This window comes from Xenopus laevis, chromosome 3L (assembly GCF_017654675.1).
Source record: "Xenopus laevis strain J_2021 chromosome 3L, Xenopus_laevis_v10.1, whole genome shotgun sequence".
NCBI lineage: Eukaryota > Metazoa > Chordata > Amphibia > Anura > Pipidae > Xenopus > Xenopus laevis.
Genome location: NC_054375.1, coordinates 108,963,886 through 108,981,250, shown reverse-complemented (window position 1 = coordinate 108,981,250; position 17,365 = coordinate 108,963,886). Strand labels below are relative to the sequence as shown.

At 38.8% G+C, this 17,365-nt stretch overlaps 1 protein-coding gene across 4 annotated transcripts in view; it reads right to left on the bottom strand.

Annotated features, from left to right (window-relative positions):
• The window catches only part of sema6d.L (semaphorin 6D L homeolog), a 47,050-nt gene extending 38,455 nt beyond the window's left edge, over positions 1-8,595 (bottom strand). For 3 of the 4 annotated variants that reach the window (XM_041586784.1, XM_041586783.1, XM_041586785.1), the window contains exon 1: positions 7,628-8,595. The gene's annotated coding sequence lies outside the window, so the exon portion shown is untranslated. The remainder of the gene's footprint in view (positions 1-7,627) is intronic. The other variant, XM_041586782.1, reaches the window with a different exon arrangement.
• Positions 8,596-17,365: the final 8,770 nt, after the last annotated feature.

Sequence of the window (17,365 nt, the reverse complement as noted above, 5' to 3'; positions counted from 1 at the left end):
TGAATATGAACATACTTGTACATTAACATAAAGGGGCATTGTCATGGGGAACAGTCATTGCATCGACTTGTTGCATTTGAAATAATGCAAATTTACATTAAGAGGGTTATTTTCTAAACCTTCAATTTATCTGGCTGGGCTTTTTGGGGCAAAAACTCGAATTTTTCAAGGAAAAAAAAACAACTTGAATTTTCCGTGGAAAAACTCAATTTTTTCTTGATTTATTATACCCCAATGCTGCAAAATCTGCCATCTCAGACCTGTCGAGGTCATGTACAGTCAATGGGAGATGTCCCTATGCCAACTGAAAGTTATCGTGGTTTGTGCTGCATTTAACTTTGATAATCTATTTTCAGGGTTTTTGGTCAAAACCCCCGCCCCCCCCCCCAAAAAAAAACAGAGCGATTCGGTGAAAGAAGGTCAAAAAACTATTTGGGTTTTCTCTCTATTTTGTCAGGTCTTTTCTCCATCCAATTAGAGTAATTTGTTTTTAATAAATAAGGCAAAATCAGAGATGGGAGTTTGGTCAAGCCTTTTTTATTTAAATTATAAGATAAATTCAGATTTTAGTAAATACCCCCTAAGTGTTTTTTTGAGTTCCAACAGAATTGTAAAGATCTATACTACAGCCTTTGTCTAGTCAACAGCAACATGCCAATGATTTGCGATAGGGACGTCTATCCGTGGCTCTCAAGCTTTTGTTATCCTACAACTCCCAGCTTTTTACAAAACTTCAAAAAGTTCCCACATGCACTTGGTCTTTTAGCATTTATTTTGTGCACATGTATTAGAGAGGCAGGCCTAGCTTCTTCACAAGTGGGAGCAAGACTTGAACACTTCAGTGGAAAAAAAACTCATCTCCCTGTGGCTTAGTGTGCTGATGCAAGTCAATGGAGTACCATGGGAAATCCCAAAATGCCCTGTTAACGATTTTGTTGAGTGGGAAATGTACAGTGCATGGAAGAACAACTGTCAGAAGCAAAACACCTAGACACACTGGCAAAAATACAGATTATATAAAATATATCCAAGAGTTTTTATGAAGTACACAAATATCTTCCTTCAGTGTAGCCCATGTCGCTGAGTAGGAAGATTTTAGCCATAGATATGAAAGCAGAGGGTTAGAAATCCTATTTCCATGAATGATGATATCAGCACAAAGTCTAGCACCACAGTCCCACCTATACGGCTCCCAGGAATAAAATGTTATTGCAATGCAGTGTTTCTTTCCTCCAGTGTCTCTGCTGCTTGTTTTTGAAGGCAATAATATGCTTTAATTATCTTTGACAGAACACAATCCTGATAATAATAATAATAATAATAATAATAATAATAATAATAATAATAATAATAATAATTTAATTCATAAGGCAGACATGGAAAGTAATTTTAGCCAATTGCTAGTTTCAGAATATAGCCAGTGGCAACCTCGGGGCATGTGCACGCTAGCACTTTTAACCCAAGCATTTATGTTTATTCTGCATTTTATTATGCTCCCTCTGCGCCATGTGATGTCAACAAGTATTTGCATTTGTTATGTTATTTCTCCCGCTCTCTTTTTATGGAATATAGCAGTGGAGGAAAAAGCCCATTCTAAACACAGTATGTGCATTTGCAGCCCATTTTGCCCAGGTCCAGTGTTTAAATATGTATGTTTAGCTCTAAGTGATGCGGCTGCATCCAACACACAACCTGCTTTATTTCCTTCTGTTCAGGACACGTGCCAAAGCACCACCGACAAATCAAGGGCTGGTAACGGAGCATGGAGGTGATGAGATTCTAAATTCCTTTGTGTGTTCTGGGAATTCCAGCCTCTCAGAACAAAATATTCTGGGCTGCTAAAACATGACAAAAAGGAACAGCCCAACAGGTATTAAGGAATATAAATATGGTTGTTAGCAATCAGGAGGAATAGAGAAGGTTATTAGTAAAGAACTGCCTGCCAGCATCTCCTTCCAAAGCCCTAAATTAGATAATGATAACCTTAGACACAGCTCTGGCTCCAGTCAATACCCATCAGCCCATCTGCCATATTCTGTTCATTTCCAGATGTTTCCAGCCTTCAAACACAAATGGGTATGTGGCTGGCTATGGGGCGAGTGGCCGGCACTGCATATTCACAATGTAAAATAAAGCTAATTGTTACTTTCATTGCACGAAAAGCTAATACTAGATATTCCAGCTAAATGCTGATAAATGTCTCCATTCTGGCAATGTACAGTCTCTGAACATGTATCAGCAAGTGCTTGCATTAAAGCGGGTGGGGGGAGAGCAGACAGCTATGTGATGGTTTGGCCATCAATAAAGCTGCCATTAGTCTGTAAACAACTTAGAATCCCATTGGGAATAGATTACAGTGTTTCAGTCCCAGACCAGTAAAGAGCTGATGGTGCAAAAGTACAGGGGTCTAGTAAGCGAATACTCCACCTAATCAGTACACGAGAGGGGTATATAAAGGAGGGGTGCCTGATCCCAAGGAGATCAGTCTGCTAAGGTGCTCTCCAATTGCTGAAAAGCTGTACATATGCATTTAAAAAAAGCCTTAGGGAGATTAAATGGGAAACATCCTAATTAGGGGTGACCCCATTAATAGGCAGTGTTTGCAGTGACAACCTTAGTTATGCTTGTTTATCTATAGGAGAAGAGCTGCCGTTGACTTCTAAATCTCAGTTGGTCAGTGATGTATTATGTTCCTTTAAAAGGAGGGTAAAAACTGTTTATAGGGAACTGCATGGACAGAACATTCTCAGCAGGTTAGCCAAGTTTTTCTTATTCAACACAAGCACTGTAGCACCTACGTATGCATCAAGGCAAATGTGTTTCATATTTAAGGTAAAATAAAGGATACATACTATAAACAGGGCCTGAATAGCAAGCTATTAGCTCTGAAATAATGGGTGGAATACTATAAACGTGTGTACATAAACATAAAAGCTCTAGCCAAGTAAGAAATGTATATTCTTTTGTTGCTTGACATTCAGAAGGGTATCGGCCCTATTTTACCTGAGCCTATGGATGATATTTCAGCAGATGATTCAGGTTAGCGAACAGTCATATCAATACATGAACACAAATATGCAGATAAACAAGTCTCTCCAAACACAAAAAGAATAATGTGAAGTTAAAACCCTACTTAGAAACATAACCCTCAGCTGCCATTCAGTAACTGGAGGATGCCTTCAAGCCATTTCCAAATCAAAACAGCAGAGTATGCAACAAGTTTCTACAAGCTGGTGTAAATACAACTATTATATACTCCAAGTGGAGGGGAAAAAAAACACAGCTTTTGGGTTTCTACATTGGAGTATGTGATGGAGTAGATATGTTGTATATATGGAAATGTTAAACAGCGTAAGCACATGATTCTCCAGCAGACACAAGACTTTTATACAGGGTATAATTCATCCTGCATTGTAAAATATAAGGATATTAGAACTAACTGAGAAGACCCATAGTCGTGTTTCTATAAAGGTCATTTAACACCAAGATGACTTCTAGAGCCTTAAATCTTAAAAGTAGGAGGGTATATGATCACTTATAATACACAAAAGGGACATCGACAAGCACTACATTATAACTGATGACATCAGGATATAAAGAAAAATATATATCTTCGTTAGTTTATAATAAAGCATCAACATTTTCGGCAGCACTGTACAATATAACATTTGACATGCAATCAAACCAACATATATTGGATTAGTCGCATTTTATTTCTGTATTACAGGCATGTCTGTCATTTCTCAGTCTTCTTTTTGAGGATAACCGAGTTACCTACATCTATAGAGGGCAGAACAAACCTACTGCAACAATGTTCCAAGTTACAGAAAAACCCTGTATCTGAAAAATCCCAGGTCCCCTGGATAAAAGATCCCAAAATTACAACAGAAATAACCAGGCATAGCCAATTTTATATTTAACCCACTTTAGCCAGGAGTAAAAGCCAAAGGGCCCTGACAACTCACAAAGGGAAGAAGAGAGTTGGGTAGCCATTAAAGAAACAAAAGAAACTTTATGTTCTAGATGTTAACTTTTGTTGCTATGGCCCTTACAATGCTGGCAGTAGTATAGAAGGGGGAAAAAAAACTCCAGCCAGCTGTGCTGTTCACAGTCGGATAATTTCTCTCTCCAGCTCTGAATGGTTATGGAGCCAGTAGCCTGTTGTGACCAAGGACAGAATGATGGATGATCTACTGACTGAGCCCAAGTTGAAAAAAGATTGCAGAAGTTCACTGCACGGTTGTTAAAATGCTAATACGGGTTAGTTAACAAAAGACTAATGGAAGAGAAAAGTTGGGGAAACAGACATATCTCATGTTATGTGTGTGCTCTAGAGATTTGAAGCCTATTTCTTCTCAAACATTAGCCCCGTGGAATGAAGACAATTTACTAGCCTTCCTGTTTGAATAAACTGAATCAATACATTATTAGCAGCTTACTCCTTTCTGCACAAGGCACTGAATACAGACCATAAAATAAATCCCACCGCGCTTGGAATTGCCATCGGAAGGATAAAATATGATTTTCTGTAAACAGTTCTGTGTCCATAATAAAAGGCAAAAAATAAATCCCAACAGCGGCTTTCTTTTTGAATGTAAAATTGGCAAGGATAGAACGTTCAATTAATGTCTTGTATGGATTTCTAACTGTAACCATAATGGCTTATCTAATGTATGAAAACAGATCAACTGTCCTTACAGACACCAGGGTGAAGGAGCTGCTTTGGCTGGTTTAATTACAAAGCACTTTACTGGTGTTAAGGCACTGAATATAATATTCACCCATGAGTAAATAATACACCTCCTTTCTTAAGTTCATTAGAGTGGAAAAATGTATTAGTACATGTTCTAGGGGAGAGTGGTGCAACCTGCTGCTGTTTAAGTGTTCCTGAGTTGGCCAGCACCCCAAACAGCTGTTTATTTCAGATTTTAACATGGACATTTGGTTTATGGATCCCAGAAGGTTAATGCAAAAACCAATATGCAATAATTGTTAAAAACCAGATTGACAGACGACAGCTAGTAACCAATTTGAGGCCCAGAGGCTGGGTGTGGCCCTCCAATAGACTTCTATTATTTTCCCCATCAGGTTTGAAAGCTCCATAGACTTCTTTGTATGGTATGAAAGGCAATCAGACCTTCAAAACCATGTGGTATAGATAATCTCCCCGATACATGGAGCAAGTTAAAGAGCACAGAGTTAATCACACATAAACATGTAAGTCAGAACGGATAGATCTCTGTACAGGTTCATCCATTAGTCAGCTGAACACATCAGGACCCTACATGCAGTAATTTATACAGTGATAATTAGATCTGCGGAAGGTCATCCAATTTAAATGTGTTATTACACTAGGACTAATTTAAAGACTGGCTCATGACAAAACTGCCTTCAGATAAGACCGAGCCAATGAGATCTTTCAGCAGCAAAGCTGCAAATAAAACTCACATCATCGGAGGACCATGCCCTCATGTTTGTTATTTAAAGCAACACAGACACATAATCCAGGTGCTGGGCTACAATAAGTGGAATTAACCTGCTGCCCTTTAATTATGGAAAAACGACATAACACTCCCCCTTCATATGTTCTGATACTTACCAATCGCTGTTCAATAATTGGAGGGTACCAATTTGGGCAAAATCACTTCCTTTACAACATTTGCATATATATTTTTTAATCATGGCCAACCAGGTTACAGCATTTATTAATAATGCTACACGCCAATACATTTTTTCAAACTCGCTCATTTCTTGAGCAGGTATAATTAGATCCTCCAAGTATGCAATTAGATTGCAGTGACAGGACCCATTCATCTTCTTATGAATTTTCTTTTGAGCAAAGGAAATGTTTATAGACTGAAAGCAGTGCTGCTTGCAGAAATTCTCATTAGGCATAAAGTTACATTAAGCACATGAATGCCTTGCTCTGGGCACAAATAAAGCTGAATAAAGGCATATTCCATTACAGCACAAAAGCATTAGCACAGTCTAACACCGAGATCCTTGTAAGCTGGACACCTCAAGCATACAAACAAGCATCTCAGCCAGAGCCGGAATAAAATAAACATTAAAGTCGGCAGCGACCGTACCAACCGTTTATTTCATAACAGGATATTGCCAAGTCAAAATTATATTTCAATATATATGTATATATATATATATATATATATATATATATATATATATATATATATATATATATATATATATATATATATATATATATATATATATATATATATATATATATATATATATTGATAAATCTGTGACTTGTGTTATGGGTGGGTAAGTGAACTGTAGACCTGGGTGTGATGCTCAGGACCTCTCTGTGCCACTGGTATCTACTAAATGTAGACTGTCAGCTCTATGGCGCACTCACCCACTATGTCTGAAAAATAGTCTGTGCAGATGTTTAATAATTATTAAGGCAGGCATTAGTCCAATAATAATAATATGCTTTATGTGGGCTGTATCCTCTTAGATAGGAAATATCTGCCGTATGTGTAAGGGTTACAAATGCACTAGGGTGGGGGTTGGTAACATTCCTAATAGAATCTTCCAAGGCACACACAGAATAATAATGCCACAGTCTGACTTAGAAGCTGCTTTGAGGGAGAGAGGTTTCAGCACAGCACGTGGGAAATATGAAATATATATAATATACAGTAAAGGAGCCAGCACGCTGCAAAGCAACTGGTCTCGTTGGCAGTAAGTGCTCTGGTGTGTGACATATCACAATACTTTGGAGCCCTGAGGTGTGGTTTCGGTAGGTGGTGCACTACTGAGATTTTCACTTCATCTATAGCCAGGCAATCATCTTCACAAAACCAGTGACCTTTTCCGAAAGCGAATGAGGTACAGAAATAAGATATTCCGAGCTTCCTTGCCACTGCCTAAATCTCTCAGACCCGTTTGATAAAATGCTAACATAGGAACACACAGAAAAAAAAACCTGCTTCCAGCTACTCAGCACTGCACATGCCTTTGCCTGCGACTCTCCTATTTGTTTCCATGCATAATATATAGGCAGCAATGAAATTTAGCTCCCTCTACATCCCAGCACTTTGCTGATACTGAACAAGGCAAGGACCCAGTCAGGATTTGGCATAGTATTCCCTCACACTGCATAGTTATACACAAGAACACTCTCTAAACTTCCAGCACACTTCATGCTTTACAGCACTCACATATACACTCACATGAGTATATCTATCTATATATCTATATATATATATCTATATACACACATACACACACTCACATATATACATACATATATATATATATATACACACACACACACACTCATACATATATATATATACACACACACAAAGCTCACAGACTTTCATCCAGCAAATGTAGATGAGATTCCCCGGACAGCATGTAAATCATAGGCATTTGCCAGTGAGAAGAAACACTACACATGGCACTACTGGAAGCCTATAATGAGAGCAATATATACAGAGAGATGTGTGTAGTGAATAAGCACTGCTGCCTCGTTACAAGGGATGAGGAGGACTCCAGAGTGAATCCCTGTGAGAGGCAACAGAACCTGTTAGTTGCATTGGGTTGCGGATAACAGGTCTCCCATATGACAGGGCAGAATGAAAGGGAAACTTACCCAGTGGGGATGAGCTGTGCCGCCTCCTGCCAGTGTCTCCCCGGCGCTACTTATCGGCAGATCCCGGCAGCCATCCGGTAAGTTTGCGTAAGGTCCGAGCAATAGTCCACATAGGAGGCTTCACATGCAGCTGCTGCCGCTCGCAGGGAACATCCACTTGGGGTTTAGAAGACTCTGTACATCCCTCAGCCCCGCACAGCCCGGTGAGTGTTTAGGGGCCCAGCTGTGTAATAATCTTTGTGATCTTCAAAGCTCCAGTCTGATCAAATGGCAACAGCGCTGACTGCCCAATCCCCTGTACTCCGGCTGCACCTCCCCCCCTGCACTTCCCATCCCCCTATAAACACAGCCCTCCGCTCCGGCAAATACAACTTGGCTCAGGGGGAAAAAGACTCCCAGTCAGTCCCGCCGGGCAAAGAAATCACTCCTCACGCACAGTCTGCTCGGCTAAACTTTGCCTCCCCGGCACACACGCCCAGCAGCCTGATAATAGTAACAATAGCCCCGGGTAGCGCTGATCACACAGGAGTAGCGATGAGTATCCAGTAGCAGCAGCGACCGCTATCCACGCTACACACAAATCCTCGCTGGGATATAGTGTCTCTGTGTCTCTGCTGTTGCTCCTCTCACACAATCCTCCTCAGCTCCCGACTGCACCGAATTATCTCCGTCCAGCAGTGGGACAGGCTGCGAGCAAAACAAAGTCAGCCCAGGCAAATGGTGTAATTCGACTCATCTCCAGTCAGTCAGTCGGGCTGCTTAGCTCTGTGCCGGCTCCGCCCCCAGCTCTGATCCTGCAGCACAGGCACATTTGGAGGGTCCTCCTAGGTCTCTTCTTGTGTCTGTCTCACACTCTTTCTTACAGTGGCAGCTGAAAGCAGTTCTACTTCTGTGGCGACTTTTCAGCTTCCTCAGTGACTGTCTGACACACACCCCAGCCCTGGAGCCCTTTACTGTGTCTTTTCCCCCATCCCCATGAATATAGAAAGTTACAGTTCACAGTCTGATCAATACGCTTTTAAAAATCCCATAGGAATAAACAGAAGGGCGTTTTTCTGTGGTAAACTCTAATCTGCCCCTGACTGTTGGTATACTGTTCAAATTCTACTCATTCTATCTGGGCACAAAAAATATCCGAACGTTGACAGTCCTTTACTTGTTCTCTACACATTTCTGTATTTCCCACAGTTGTTAGGACATTCTTTTAATTGGTCTCCCCCTCCAGAGACTGTCACCTCTCCAGTCCATAATGAACACTGCTGCGAGGCTCATACACCTCAGCAACCGCTCCTCCTCTGCCTCGCCATTCTGTCAATCCCTGCACTGGCTTCCGTTACCTTTCAGAATCAAATTCAAATTAATGACACTGACTTTCAAAGCACTTCACAACTCTGCTCCACCCTACATCTCTGAACTCATCTCTATATACTCACCCACTCGCTTACTACGCTCCTCTACTGACCTGCTACTCAACTCTTCTCTCATTACCTCCTCACATGCTCGCATTCAAGACTTTGGATGGGCTGCACCCCTCCTCTGGAACGCTCTCCCACGGTCTGTCCGACTTTCTCCCAACCTTTCTGCTTTCAAAAAATCTCTGAAAACGCACTTCTTTCGAGAAGCCTACCCTCACTCTGCTTAACTACCAAACGCAACACCACATACAACACCACATTTCTCACCCACTTACTTCGATTTTGCTCACTCCCACACCTTGTGTATTACTCCCTTCCCTTTAGACTGTATGCCTATGCATAGGGCCTTCCTCACCTGTTTGTACCTGTATTGATTGTAATGTTTGTTACTCCATATATTCTATATATGTAATTCATGTGATGTAGTTGTATATTCACATTTACTTTACAGTGCTACGCAATATGTTGGCGCTATATAAATACATGTTAATAATAATAAATAAATTCTGGGATGAGTATTTCAAAAGCTGCTAGAAATTTGGTTCCCAATCTATAGGGTCCTCCTCATGCAGGTCCGGACTGAGAATTAAAATAGGCCCTGGCATTTCAGGTACAGAGAGGCCCAATCAGCCCACATAGAAGCCCAAACAGCCCCCACCAGCCCACTAAATACTGACTGTCTATGGCAACTTATCGCAGGTCCTCTGGCATTTGCCAGGACCCACAGATTACCAGTCCGGGCCTGTCCTCATGGCTCACGGCAATGGGGAGCTCAGGCTGAAGATTACTGTAGTTACTATAATATCTGGCCTAAGGTTACCAGGTCATGTCAAGCATTTGGTGCAGATCTCTAGGAAATTCAGTTAGAAGACATTTCAAGGAGCTGTCCACCTTCCAAACACTTTTTTTTTCAGTTCAATTATGTTCAGATTGTATCCAGAGTTAAACCGTTTTTCCAAAATCTTAAAGTTGAATGTCACTGTCTCTGGTGTTTGACAGCTCAGTAATTCAGGTGCAGATTCTAAACTGTTACAATTTTGCAATATTTAGTTGATACAGCAGCATCTCTGGAGTATTAGCAACTATTGTATCAATTCTAACAGCTGCCTTTAGAGGTAGTTTAGAGAGTCGGCGACCCCCCCTCCCAACGCTACTTTAGAAGGTGAAAAATTTAAGTTTGAACTTCAATATCAGAAAAAGGTTACAAATAGAAAATAGAAAGTAATTAGAAAAAGTCTATTTCTGGTAAATAATCTGAAACCAACTGAACTGAAACAAGTGTTGGAAGGGAAACAACCTCAGAATAAAAGATGAAATGTCATAAAAAATTAAAACCAACTGGAAATTTTCTGAGAATGTGTCAATCTATAAAATACTGGAAGTGAGCTTCCCCTTTAGGCCATTTATCTTTTTGTACTGCAATTTGACGTATCTTTTTTTTCTTTCACCCACTTATCAGCCAAGCAGGGGTCTGAATGACAGGCTGGAAGATAAATAGGAGAAAAATATAGCCACAGGATTAATGTTCTTATAAGTTTGAGGCTGAAGATGGAAAGCAAAAGGGCAATTTTTTTTTTTTCAAAAACGACCAAAAAAAATAAATCACATTTTAATTTGTCTCAAATTATCGCTGTGTACATAATTATTAATAATAATGATAATATATTAATCACACAAAACATAGGTACAGAAAATATAATTCTAAGCAAGTTTCCAATATACATGAATTAAAAATGTTTCATAATTTTAAAAGATATTTACAAATGTCATTGCTACTGAAAGCAGTAGCTGACTGGCTGTTTATATTTACAGCCCTTTTAGTTCTGACTTCTGAAACAATATAGCAGAAGCCAGCAGATTAACAGATCTGGTGGAGAACCAGACAGGGATATACAAATAACTTCAGTTTCAAATAACTTTTTAAATCCATTGATATTTTTAACCATGAACATTTTAAAGGTTGCTCAACTTTGAGATAACTTTTGGGGGCAAATTTACTTATGGTCGAATATCGAGGGTTAATTAACCCTCGATATTCGACTGCCGAATTGAAATCCTTCGACTTCAAATATCGAATATTTAAATAGTTTGATCAAACGAAAAATCGTTTGAACGATTAAATCCTTCGAATCGTTAGTTTCGAAGGATTTTAATCCATCGATCAAACGATTTTTCTTCGACCTAAAAATTGTTCCAAAGCCTATGGGGACCTTCAAAGTTTTTTTTTAAAGAGACAGTATTTTGACTATCGAATGGTCGAATAGTCGAACGATTTTTAGTTCGATTCGAAGTCGAAATTGTGGTCGAAGTAGCCAATTCAATGGTCGAAGTAGCCAAAAAAAACATTTGAAATCCGAAGTTTTTTTTATTCTATTCCTTCACTCGAACTAAGTAAATGGGCCACTAAGTATGATGTAGAGAGTGATATTCTGAGACAATTTGCAATTGCTTTTCATTTTTTATTATTGAAGGTTTTTGAGTTATTTAGCGTTTTATTCAGCAGCTCTTCAATTTGCATCTTAAGCAATCTGTTAACTAGGGTCCAAATGACCCATGCATTGATTTCATCATCATCATTTATAGAAAGATGAGTAATAAAAAGTAACAATAACAATACATTTGTAGCCTTACAGAGCATTTGTTTTTTAGAAGGGTGTCAGCAACGCCCTTTTGAAAGCTGCAAAGAGTCAGAAGAAAAAGGCAAATAACTATAAAACTATAAAAAATAAATAATGAAAACCTATTGAAAAGTTGCTTAGAATGTTCTGCATATCTTTTCTTTGAGGTCCTGTTCATCTTCAAACCACTGCCTGGTCGCTAGGGTAGAATGTGGACCCCTAGAAACTATATGTATACAGACATTTCAAACTGGAAAGCAGCAGTGCAAAATAATTATTTTAAATAATTAAATGAAGACCAATTGAAATTGCCATAGCATACCCCTGCCTGCATCATACTAAAATTTAATTCTAAGGTTGACCATGCTTATGACATTAAAGTAACAGTTACACCAAAAAGTGAAAGTGTTTTAAAGTAATGAAAATATCATGTAGTGTTGCCCTGCACTATTAAAACTGATCTGTTTGCTTCAGAAACGCTACTATAGTTCATATTAACCAGCTGCTGAGCAGCAATGGAGGAAATTGAAAAAAGGCTATATGGCACAGGATAAATAGTGGATAACAGATAACATTATGTTCTACAGAGCTTATCTGCTATCTGCTGTGTAACTTGAAACTTGTTTCTGAAGAAAACACAGCATTTTTACCAGTGCAGGGCAACACTACATTATATCTTTAGTACTTTAAAACAATTAGATTTTTTGATGTTACTGGTCCTTTAACAAATGTTTGCAGTTATTTCTTTTTAAGGATTGCCTGGAACCAAAGGAAAGTTTAATACAGCCACAACATCAGTTATTTCCTTTCCAGGCTTTTTTTTGATGCTATGTTGCTACCAAGCAGGACAATATTTTTTTTTAACCATATAGATATGGCTTATAGGGTAGAGTCCTGCGCGGAACCAATTTTTGAAACCCAAGTCTGACCCAGACCAGAATTTTTACCCACTTGGACCCGCTACCCGACCTGACCTGGAAGTGCCTTATCTGCAACCCAATCCGCTGACCATCAAGAAACAGGAAGTTCTGTCATTGTATACCAGAAGTGACATCATTAGAAGTCAAAACAGAGGAGGAAAACTCGCTATTGATATGACCCTCAAAATCCAACCCACAAATATGTATAACCGCCAACCTGCGTCTATACTCGCATCCAAAAGTTCTACCCGCAACCCACAGGTTACTCATTTTTTTGCAGGTAATCCGCAGGTACCCTAACTGCTGTAGGACTCTGTCATAGGGCTTTGGTCAGGGCAGTCAAAATGTCACTTTTGGCCTATTGCTGCTCCTAATACTAGTGTTTGAAAATAACCCTATAAGACGCAGTGAGTGGCGGTTCTTGGCAAAGGGGTGCTGTGCAATGGACTCCATTAATAAGAAAGCCACTTCTATAGGAAGCTAGCACTCTGCAAGCAAATACAGTCTTGTTCATAAAACATTTTCAATGCTCCCTCATACATTTTTAACAAGCAAAAAGCCTAGCGTGTAATCATTGAGATACAGTCTAGGCAAAGATTTTCACATTTATATTCAATAATAGGCACTAAATATTCTGAGAATTAACAACCTAAATGCTTCCTATGCTTCACTGCAGATTGTTTTTAGGCGGCAGAGCGACTTTGTGATTCTATTATTCTTCACTATTACTAGATTGTTATGAACCACCAGTGAGTTGAGACAATGCAAAGGGGTCAATGTATTAACCTTAAAGGCAATAAAATACATTTCATTTTAATTTTTAAAACAGCATGTCACTCTGTGTTTTCCCCTGGTTTTGTGGCAGAAAAAGATATGCAGTAAAGCTTTAAAGGCATTCCTGTTTCCTCCCCCCATGCAAATATCTGATAAGAGGAGACTCCTGTATTCCCAATAGGAAAGGCATAGGTCAGCCATGTTTGTTTATTTTGCAAAGTTATTTGACCAATACAACTTATTTTGACTGAAACCGTCTAATTGGCCAACAAATTATTATTAGCACCCTCACAGGTCATTTTAATTTTTAAGACAACATGGCACTCTATATTTTCCCCTGGTTTTGTGGCAGAAAAAGATATGTCTGTAAAGCTTTAAAGGCATTGCCGTTTCCTCCCAAATGCAAATATCTAACAAGAGGAGACTCCCGTTTTCCCAATAGGAAAGTTATAGGTCAACCATGTTTGTTTATTTTGTAAAGTTATTTGAGCACTATACCTTATTTTGACTGAAAGAGTCCTACTAATGAGTATAATAATTAAAAATAATGAATAATAGGGCTCTTGCACCCAGGCATATTTATGCCTCTAAAAATGCATGCTGAGTGCATTAAATTGCATATGCTTTTTGAAAACACAACACACATCTCTTTACTTTATTGTATTAAGAACGTGCATCAAGTCCAACAATACAATGATATGAGGTGGCAATAAAATGCAAATCTGAATGCACATAAGTACACACAGGTCGAATATAAAGGTTTGCTGATATTTTAGGTGCGCTTAAAGATGGCAAACATGGCAAAGGCACAGTGTGTTAGAGCACTAATATAGTTTTAAATGAAATGTATGCATATCCTCAATTCCTGAGTTCAGAGCAGATGCAGAGACCAGCAGTGAAGAGAGAGTCAGTAAGGACATCATGGTGTTAAGCAATATTGCGCATGACCTGGCTGTCCTCATTCATTTCTTCAGTGTTATCCTATTGGCAACCAATACAACTAATGGCACACAAATGAGGGAGTAACAGACATCCTCATGGATTTATCTTCCCCTTAGACAAGCTCTGCTTTTGCCTGCTGGTGCAGGGGTTGCCAAGATGGAAACCAAAGCCAGGCATCGAACTTTATATTATTTTATATATTTAATTGTTGTTAAATGAGTGTATTGGTAAGAGTGTTTTTTTTTTGCAAAGTCCTACCACTTTTATAAAGGTGGAATGGTTTGTAAGTGCATTGGCACACATGGCATGGGGTCATTTTAGGGTTGATGGTAATTGCTAGCTTTATCAAATGTCAGAAACTGCACATGTTTGCATTTTCAGGCGATGGTTACTGAGCTTCATTAGCTGTAATGGGGGGACAGTTCCTGGGGGATTTGTCACTTTGGATTTTTCCTGAGAAGAAACAGCTAAAAACTCTAAATGATTCCTCAAACATGATGGTGCAGGTGCTGGTCCTTGACCCCTAAGTTTCAATGTATCCCATCAAAGTATATATTGATAGTATGTTTTGATACATGTTGTCATGTAGAAGTTTTTTTTCCATAGAAAGCCAATCTTGGACAGGTATGGGACCTGCTCGGGACCTGGGGTTTTCCAAATGAGGGGTCTTTGCATAATTTAGATTTCTGTACTTTAAAGAGGTTTTTCACCTTTCAACACTTTTTTTTCCAGTTCAGATTTTAAAGTTCACTAGAAACAAAGGCTTTTTCCAATTACTTTTTATTTTCTATTTATGCCTGTTTTTCTGAATATTGAAGTTTACTTTTCATTTTTCACCTTCTTATTTCTTTCTTTAGCAGGTCTGGGAGGGGTGTCGAGAGAAAAACTCTATCCACACCTGACCTGGACCTGCCAGCACTCGCCCCCCCCTCTATTTATAGATCCACGCCACCCCACTGAATACGTCACAGAATTGTTGGGGCGGGGTAGACACAAGCCTATAATATAGGAAGCCAGAAGTCGGAAGCCAACAGTCTAAAGAGCAGCGACCCGCTTGAGGAGCAACAAGGTAGGCCGAACCAACCCGACCCGCGGGTAAAGAGCAGCGACCCGCTTGAGGAGCAACAAGGTAGGCCGAACCAACCTGACCCGCGGGTAATGGGCACATCACTAGTCTCCGACTCTGTAAACTGTTCTAAATTGATATCTAAGTTGATACATTTTTTTTTTATCTTTGGCCCTGCTGAGCAGAATCTCTAAGTTTCAGTTGATACAATAGTTGCTAATGTTCCATAGATGCTGCAGAGACATGCATCCACTAATGTAGCAAACTATAACAGTTTCCAGAGACAGGAACATTACATTATAGACTTGAATTTGAGAAAAAATATGAAAAATAAAACCTGGAAAGCAACTGAAAAAAATCTTTATTTCTGGCGAACAATCTGAAAACAACTGAACTGAAAAAAAGTGTTTGGAGGGTGAAAAACTTCTTTAAACATTAAATAAACCCAATATAATGGATTCACCTCCAATATGGATTAATGATATGTTAGTTGAGATCAAGTACAAGGCACTCTTTTATTATTACAGATTAAAAGGAAATCATTTTTAAAAATTAGAATTATTTGATTAAAATGGAGTCAATGGGAGATGACCTTGCTGTAATTCTAAACTTTCTGGATAACGGGTTTCCGGATAATGTATCCCATGCCTGCACTTATACATTCAGACTGAGCCCCCCCTCTGCAAGCAAAAAAGTGTGATTATTCATTTGTATGATACCCAATATGTGTAGTCAATGTGCATGAGACAATCAATAACAAAATGGTTTGGCCTCAGGTCACAGGCAGCTAAGAGACACAGTTACTTTCCCCTTCTCTATCTCTGTTTTATTGTGTCATTCAGATGATTCCTATCTAAACAAAAACTAGTATAATTTACGCTACTCCAAAAGATTTGCCTACAAATCAAGTTCCTAAATTGGAAGAAGACTAAGTAAAATAATAATCCTTTACTGATTTCTGTTTGGTAATGCTGTGGGAAAAATTCCCGTTGTGCTGAAGCCAAGATTTAGATATGAACTTGTAGTGCTGGAAGGCAAATTCTACAGCAGAGAAATTCACTTGAACGCCCAATAATGTTATTAGTGGGAGAGGACTGGTACGACTATGATGTGTTCGAAAGAGATTAAAGGGGTTATTCACCTTTGAGTTAAGTTTTAGTATGACGTAAAGAGTGATATTCTGAGACAATTTGCAATTGGTTTTCTTTTTTTTATTATGTGTGGTTTTTGGGTTATTTAGTGTTTTATTCAGCAGCTCTCCAGTTTGCAGTTTCAGCAGTCTGGTTGCTAGGGTCCCAATTACCCTAGCAACCATGCTCTGATTTGAATAAGAGGCTGGAATATGAATAGGAGAGGCCTGAATAAAAAATTGAGCAATAAAAAGTAGCAATAACAATAAATGTATATCCAACAACAAAGTTACTAAAATAGGGCTTAATGAGATTATATCAGACTACAGGTATTGGGGTGTCCACTAAATTAGCAACATGAAAACGTAAAACACAAGGGACTTTTAACTCTACAATACAAGTGTCAGAAACGATCTAGAGATAATGCAAGTAATTACACATTAGAAATAAAATAAAAAGCAATTTTTATTCACCACCATGCCATAATAATCAAATAGGATTAAAAAAATTTAAAAACTAAGCAGCGCTGCATATGAAGCTGAAGGGATCCCTTCTGTTAGGACATAACCCCAAAGGCTGATTGTATTAATCAGATATGGGAAATAAATGTATATCCTTACTGAGCATTTGTTTTTAGGTGGGGTCAGTGACCCCAATTTGAAAGTTGGAAAGGGTCAGAAGAAGAAGAAGAAGAAGGCAAATAATTCAAAAACAAACAAATAAATAATGAAGGCCAATGGAAAAGGTGCTTAGAATTAGCCATTCTATAACATACTAAAAGTTCATGTAAATGTGAACCACCCCTTAAACTGTATTGCTTCTAAATAATAAACATTCATTGGTAAAGAAAGATAGAGTCAGAAAAAATGATGC